Source organism: Rhinolophus ferrumequinum, chromosome 21, assembly GCF_004115265.2.
Source record: "Rhinolophus ferrumequinum isolate MPI-CBG mRhiFer1 chromosome 21, mRhiFer1_v1.p, whole genome shotgun sequence".
Taxonomy (NCBI): domain Eukaryota; kingdom Metazoa; phylum Chordata; class Mammalia; order Chiroptera; family Rhinolophidae; genus Rhinolophus; species Rhinolophus ferrumequinum.
In genome coordinates, this window is record NC_046304.1 from 31,616,106 (window position 1) to 31,624,440 (window position 8,335).

At 36.8% G+C, this 8,335-nt stretch overlaps 1 pseudogene; it reads right to left on the minus strand.

Annotated features, from left to right (window-relative positions):
* Positions 1-4,573: 4,573 nt before the first annotated feature.
* Positions 4,574-5,514, minus strand: LOC117012722 (protein BUD31 homolog; annotated as a pseudogene).
* Positions 5,515-8,335: the final 2,821 nt, after the last annotated feature.

Below are 8,335 nucleotides of genomic sequence, written 5' to 3' on the forward strand. Positions count from 1 at the left end.
TCTGCCCCTAATCCAACACATGCTGGACTGGGTGCAGGGGTGAGGGAGAGAAAGGGGATATTGCTTTGAACTGAATATGAGATTACAGTGATAAAATGTACTTTACCAAGTCTTATGGAACTGATGGGGGACAGTAACCTGACTCAAATGAGCTGTCATTAAGGGATCCCACCACCCAGCAGGAGGGGGCAGGAGAAGTTTGACAAAGCACTGCTATTGTAGTTATCGAGAAAAATAAAACTTCCTCAGATACCCTTAGAGAACCAAGACTCCTTTTTATGTCACTATATGAACCAAACATCCAACAATAGGGTAAGGAAAAATAAACCTGTACATACATACACGCTGAATCCAGATAGCATATGCAGCAGTTCAAAGGAATCTAGGGATCAATATCATCAGTATGGATATTTAAGAAACATATTGGCTGAAGAGTTGAAGAACAATGCAAATACAACACCATATTGTATGCTTTCCATGGGAGAGACAGATAGATCGATCATTTTTAGAAGATGACTCCTCAAATGCATGTTAGTTTTTTACTTAGGGAAGAGAGACAAAAATTGAAGTGTCAAATCAAGGGGGACTATAGTTTGATGTACAATGGGCTTTTTTTTTAAAATGAAACAATGACAAATGTATTCATATATAGCTTGTGTAACATATACAAGTTATAAAAAAGAGAGAAATTTTACCAAAATGAAAACAACTGTTAATTCTGTGTGATGGATATTTGAGTGACTTTTATTGTTTTCTTTATATTGTTACATATTTTAAAATAAACTTTCCCCACAAAAAGAAGGAAACAAAGTGAGAGACAAGAACCTGGAGATCAATTCACAAAAGATGAAATTTTTAAAAATCAGCATGCAAAATGATAATCAACCCCAATAGAATTACATAAATTCTAACAAAAAGAATGAGACATTATTTCCCAACATATTTACTTAATTACAATACAGCAGGTAGGAGTGTATATTGTCATGTTCCTCTGGACAGCAGTTTGGCAAGATGTATAATGAGCCTTTGGAAAAGTTCATGACACTGTATGCATAAAACATATTTCCAAAAGATTATTTAGTAAAATGTTAACTGTATTAATCTCTGAGTCTTGGGATTTGGAATATTTGCTTATCTGTATTAATGTGTTTTTATATAATAGGGATGTGTTATTTATACCAAAAGTATTATACATATGTATACACACATATTTAAATTTTCTACACTTTCACTGAGCAATTCTACAAGTGGGAATCGATTGTAAAGAATAAGAGATTTGTTCAAGATTCAGTACAAAGGTATCCATGGCAACATTATCCATAATAGCTAAAAACTGGAAACAACCTTCATGCTAAACAATAAGAGGATGTTTAAATACATTATCAAACAACCATATAGAAAGTAGCCCTTTATAAAAATGGTCTTTTCAAAACACATTGAATTGCATGGGGGAAATTCTGATGATACAGCGTTGTGAGGAATAGAAAAGGAAGACAAACAGGGATGAATTACCAGGTAGTCCCAGGGGCATAAACAAACTTGAAATCCACACATTTGTGGAGACATCAATCAACTTGGTTGCACGAATTTTCTCTGCTAGCACTAGATACCCCAGTCACAGAGCACGGAAGATGGGCATTCTCTGGAAAGCTAATCCAGTGCCAAATGTAATGAACTCTTGTGCTTTCCAGGCTTTCAGTTTACAATCACCTTTGCCCACAGCACCATAGCCTCAAACAAACAATCAGCAGAAGGAACAGAAGACCTCTGCCCTGGATGATCACGCACCCAGCACTTCTAGTCCTGCTGTCACATGCAAAAGTGGCAAGCCTTTGGTGTCTACAGCAGACTCACATCTGTTCGAGGGGACCTGGAAGAACTTTCAGCTCCCTCTGCCTCAACCCCTTACAGTCTGATTGGCAGAGTTCCCATAGGATCACTGTTATCACGTGTTCTGGAACACAAGATCCAGGAGCAAATCCCTCACCTGCACCACCATGCTGGTGTCCAAGCAGACCACTGAAGTCCCTGCCACCTCATCACCGTGTGTGTTCTTTTGGTTGTTGTTTTGGTCACCCAGTATCTGGAATTACACCTCTAAACTAATAGATATGTACATAAAGATATTTTAGGTTTAACTGAGAAATTTCTGGAAACATATCTGAATTTCAGAAATCCAAGGGGTTATGAAAACTATAAACTTTCAACACTAACCTCCTTCACTCCCTTCAAGTGACTGTGACACAGTAGTCACAATTACCAAAGAGCAGTTTAAGCCAGCCACTCCTGAAGGTTTCCAGGTGAATCTTTTAAAAGCATAGGTTATGCGCAGACCTCACCCACAAGGATTCTGATTTAAAATTCTATGGAGCAAATACATATTTGTTTTAGTGCAATTGTGTTGCTAAAGGCTAACGCAGTCCCCTCACAGAATGACTCCCTCAGAAAGAAATGCATAGCCATTTTCCAGAAGGAGGAGCTCTACTTTAAGAGCTTTCTTAACACTTCAGCTTCCCATCAAGCCTCCCAACTGGGTCCTTGTTTTGTATGAACCCATTTGAGGACCTTTAAGTTTTGACTTCCCTCAGGGTTTACAGTAGTATTAGCAGAATACTTCAGATGCTTAAAGATCACTTCATATGCTACAAGCTCTTTGGCATCTCCTTACTGATAATAACTTGTTTCTGGCCAACTCCCTACATAAATAAGCAGCACCATCAGTGGTATGGATCTCTGAAGTTGGTGCCCTATCCTGACTTTGTATTTTAGGTTATCAAAATTAAAAAATGTTCTGGAGAGTATGCACCAGATTCTGTTTACAAAGACTGTTCTAACATATGGCATTAATTCACATTTAGTTTCCTGAATATCCAAGCTTCATTCCTAACTCCATTCTCTTGACTGACTGCCCAAGTTGCCATGCACCCTGAATTGTCACATCCACATGAGTCACTTTACTTTAAGGCACATTCCAGTATTACCCAGTTCACATCTTTGGCCATTTTAAGATAATGAGTAACTTGAACACGTTAATAGGCTAAAGTGAAGAGGCTGGTGGAGAAAGGAGAAAAGGAGAATGGAGAATCAGAAAATGGAGGAAATATTGGTGAAGGTAGGTTCCTCTTGGGTCGAGATGGGATTAGACCTAGAGTAAAAGTAGAATTGGTGTCACTATTTGAAATAAAACACTTAAGAGAAAGATTATTTGAGCACAGAATGGTGTATCTTCAAATTATGGTGCTTGGATGTTCACGTAATACTATTTCTATTATATCTCAAGGAAAAATAAAGGGACATAGTTTCATGAATATTTCCTCTGTTTTCTCATTTTGTATCCTTTCTCCATAAGCTCATTCATCTTAGACAAAATGTACAAGTTATTCATTACCTTAAAATGACAACAAAAATCACAGCAAGGAAAAGATGTCACTTAGCTAATATGCAGGCAAATGCACTTATCTGATTATTCTGAGCTTTTGCTTCAAAAGCTTAGTACAGTGGTCTGCTTGGCTCGACTTACACTTGTATAATAATTTTGCCTGGCTCGAAACATGCCTGGAAACTTGAGGCTGAACAGAACAAAACCCTTTTGTCCCCGTCTCTATAAACTCATACTTGGATGCCAAGCCTCTTTGACATGAAACTCTGATGGAAAGAGTGGTCCAAGGAGAACATGTAGCCAGGGAGAAGAGACAAGTACAGGAGTCCAAGAGATTGTACCCAGCCTTAGAGCAGAGATGAGTCAGGCTCCATGCCACAACACTTTGTAATATGAGAGGCAGCTTCCAGTGCTCCAGAGCTCCCAGCTTTGTGGGAAAAAAGCCAGAGGGAGCAAAGAAAGAGCCCAGTAGAAAGAGAGAGGTGTCAGGGCCTTTATCCAAGGATTTCTGCCGGAGGAAGGAAGACACACAGAGAAACAAAGAACCTAAAGCTGGATTTTCTTTGGCAGACTCTTGGGTACAAGAAATACAGGCTTATTTATGTTCTTCCTGTCAAGAATCTAACCTTTAAAAAAAAAAAAAAAAAATATATATATATATATATATATATATATATATATATATATATACACACACACACACACACACATACATACATATATATATATAAAGTCCGGATGACTTTCTAGAAATTGACAGTGGAAAGCACTATTATAAAGGACTAGTTGTAAACTTCTCGTTAGCTGACAAGTGGATGCTAACCTTTTCCTTTGACATAACAGGAAAAGAAATAAGTTTAGGCAAGACTGTTGGTAAAGGTGAGGCTACTGGTATAGTTCTAGTGAGTCTGGAAATATGTCTTAACTCTAAATGCCATATTACAAATAAAGCACAAGTGTTTTCAAATTACTACTTTTTTTTTTGATTTTTAAAAACACATGACTTTTAATTACAAATAACTGACCCCAACAAACACCAAATCAATCACCCACAGAGACTGTGTTCCAACTCTGCCCTAGGTCTTTGCTACCAGGGAAACCAATGCCAGGAAAGTGAATGGCAAATGCAAGTGCATATAGCAGCCATCTTTACTCAAGATCAAGGGCAGGGTAAGAATTGGGGCCAGGGCAGTCTCAGCCAGAGCAGTCCCTGCAGCCACAGTGATGGTCCTTGATGATCATCCCCACAACCAGCTTGCTTTCATGAACCCATCAAATGAAGTTAGTTCCAAAGTTGGTACCCCAGTCCGAATGTATCACAGGCAACACAGGGTCTCATAACCCTCTCTTTTCCATTTGGTGATCAGGTTTGTCTTTTTTGTTTTTTGTTTTTGCTTTTTTAAAAATTGATTTATTTATTTTCTGGTTACATTTTTTTTATTTTTATATTTTTAATTTTTTAATTATAGATGACATACGATATAATAGCTAGTTTTAGGTATGTAACATAGTGATTAGACACTTATGGAACTTACAAAGTGATTACCCTGATAAATCTGACACCATTTATAGTTATTACATTATTGACTAGATTCCTTACGCTTCACTTTACATCCCCATAACTACTTTGTAACTACAAATTTGTACTTCTCAATCCCTTCCCCTTTTTCACTCACCCCCAAACCCCTTCCCATCTGGCAACCATCAAAGTGTTCTCTGTATCCACGAGTTTGTCTCTGTTTTGTTTGTTCCTTTATTTTGTTCCTTTAGATTCCACATAAAAGCAAAATCACATCGCATGTGTCTTTCTCTGTCTGACTCACTCCACTCAGCACAACAATCTCCAGGTCCGTCCACATTGTTGAAGAGCAATCAGGCTTTTATCTGCATACTATTCATTAATGTAGCAACCATAAGGTTCTTGCCTAATGGCTCTCTGCTTATAATGAGGCTGAAGATTTAGCAAGTCTTCTTATGATGAATTCTGAAGGTGGGCCCGAGAGTTTCACCTTCTTCTTTCCTTTCTGAGGTTCTGTTTTAGCTTCTCTTATCTTCTAGTCCAACACATCCAGTGTCAGGCCAATCATCTCCTTGCCATTTCAAGGAGCTTTCCAGCTTCTTTAGACTTTAGGCATTGTCTTTCATAACATAACTTGCAAAGATTCTTCAGGAAAATCATATTGCATCTCTGGTCCTCAGTCCCCTCATTGGACATCTGTCTCCTTTGTCTGTCACTTCACACTCAAAAGATATATATTTTTTTAAATTAATGAGAGCACAGTCAAGTTGAGCCCTATAATAATATCCATCTCACCCACTGACATTCTGATAGCTTTCTGGAGTGAAAAAGCAAATGGTAAAGTTAATGCAGCTTTCTGCTCCTAAAAGAGGATTTTTCTTATAAAATCAGTGCTGGGCCTTCTCTAAATCTCAGACCCAGCCCAAGAGAGTAGTTTGTGCAGGATTGTGATCATCATTTGCATGTAGGTTGGTATAAAAATTTAAAAAATTGCTACTCTGACCCAACAGTTGGAAGTTCACAAATAGGAATCAGAGAAATAAAGTGGCTTGCCACATTTCAAGAAGTGAATTAGGAGAAATGAAATTAGATTCTCATGCACTCCAATTGGGCCAATTTGCACTACACAAAGTTGTCCTCTATGTAAGGAACTAACCATGACATGAAAATGATGGCAAGCAGCAAAGGGAAGGGGGGAGTGTTGCCTCTACCCAAGTTTGTTGGAACTTCACATTTCTCCATGTGTCCTACACAAACCCTGTAAAGAAGGCTTGGCTCTGTAACCTCAATTGGCTAATATTTTTTGGACTTTTTAAATTCTGAGAGAACATGTAATATGCATTCTGAGTGAGAAAGAGCTTGGAATTTTTACTTTGACCTGCTGTTCATTTTAATTTGACAAAGCCACTCGTAACACACAATTCAGATAATGCTGAAATGTCAATACATTTCCCTATTCAGACAGCTCCTTAATGTGCAGTTCATTTCTTCTTTACATTACCATAAGAAAAGCCATTCAATTTACCAAGGGGATGACAACCAATGGAAGCCCTACTCTTGCCTAAGTGAGAAAATCATTAGCTTTTCCCACCAAGTAATTATTGCCAATGTCTCTAGTGAGTAGCAAAGTCCCCTGGGCAAAGCTATTATTCTATCCGTGTCCTTTTGATGTCAGAAGCAAGAAGATAGAGGGGTAAGGATGACATATTTCAATGTAACCTTTAAAAGCCCTCTTTGAAAGACTTTGTGCAAAATGAAAATCTCCAAAGACTTGAACTTTTACGACTCAGTAAACAGTCACCAGTGATTCCCATTCAAGATGTCCCTTAGGGAGGAGTTAATGAGTGAGAAGAGGAACATATGTCAGGATTTCCTACTTGATCTTTTGATCTCCTCATAAGCAGGTTCATGGCATACTTGTCTCTGAAAGAAAGGATGCAGGAAAAGCCTATTAGTGGTTAGTGCCTACATAAAAGTAAGCAACATTAATAACTATAATTTGCATTGCACTTTATAATTTATGAAAAATGTAGACAATTTGTCCCATTTGGTATTGACAAAAACCCTGGGAACAAAATCAGTTCTATTACTACCATCTATAGATAAGGACTCTTACAGAGATTGAAAACAGGTTATGTACTAATTATGCATTAAATTCTGTTTGCAACAATCTCTGGTGCTGATGGGCTTCTCTTGACCTGGAACAATATTTCCACATAATGTAACACTCTGCAACTTCAGGCAACAAACATTTGCTCATTTATCCTATAAAATATTTTAAAATTATGTAGCCTATCATACAATTTTATATTTTGAACTGAAAGTTGCCATCATAAAAGCAAATAAGTGTAAAGTAGATAATTTCTGCATATTGTAAATATTAATATTTTAAAATAAGAGTTTCTTGTATTTTCAATATATTCAAAGAAATCTAAATACTAGTTAGGATTTCACACATGCCTTATCCATTTATATAGTACATGAAAGTAGTTCTTTTTTCACATTTAAAATGTTTTATTTCCTTTTACTTTTGAATTTGTGTATCTATTGTACACACCAATGGAATTTTATCCTTGTGCTAGCATATTTTTATATTTGAAAGGCTGCTCTACTGCCATCTGTCATACTGTTCTGTAAGGAAAACTTGCATATTGTACATTTTATTTATTGGAGTTTTCTGTAACTGTAAGATTCTAATTGTTAAAATTTATTTCTTTGGATTGAAACATTAAAACTTTTAATGAGCATAAAGTTGATTTTAGAGAACAGGAAAATACTGTTCACATTAATTAAAAAATTAATATAAATATTAAAATGTCATTTAAGATGCATCTCTTAATGAGGTAGAAGGGGCTTATGGTAGACAGAATAATGCCCCCCTCTAAAGATGTCCATGTTCTTATCCTCAGACTGTGAATATGTTACTTTACATGATCAAAGTATTTTCCAGGTGTGATTAAATTAAGCCTCCTTACAAGGGAAGATTATCCTGGACTATCTCGGTGGACCCAGTATAATCACAAGAGTCCTTACAAGAGAGACCCAAAAGCATCAAAGTCAGAAGGAGATGTGATGACAAAAGTAGAAGGTGGAATTTTGAAGATAAAGAGTCCATGAGCCAAAGAACGCAGGAACTGGAGAAGGCCAGGACAGATATTATCCCCTAGCCTTCAGAAGGAACTTAAGGTTAAAATGACTTAAGGTTCAGCATATTTATGTTTAGTTTTTTAGGTTTCTATGTGTTTTTTAGGTTTCTATGAGTTATGTAAGTAAGAGGTTGTTAAAGCTTGTCAATCAACAATGAGGGTACTTACATTAAAAAATCCTGCATATCAAATTTTATACCTTTTAAAATCTTTGAAGATGTTTAACTACGGTTGTAAATTAAAGCAAACCCCTTTATGCAAAACCCCTTTATATGTCATTGCTAAAATTCT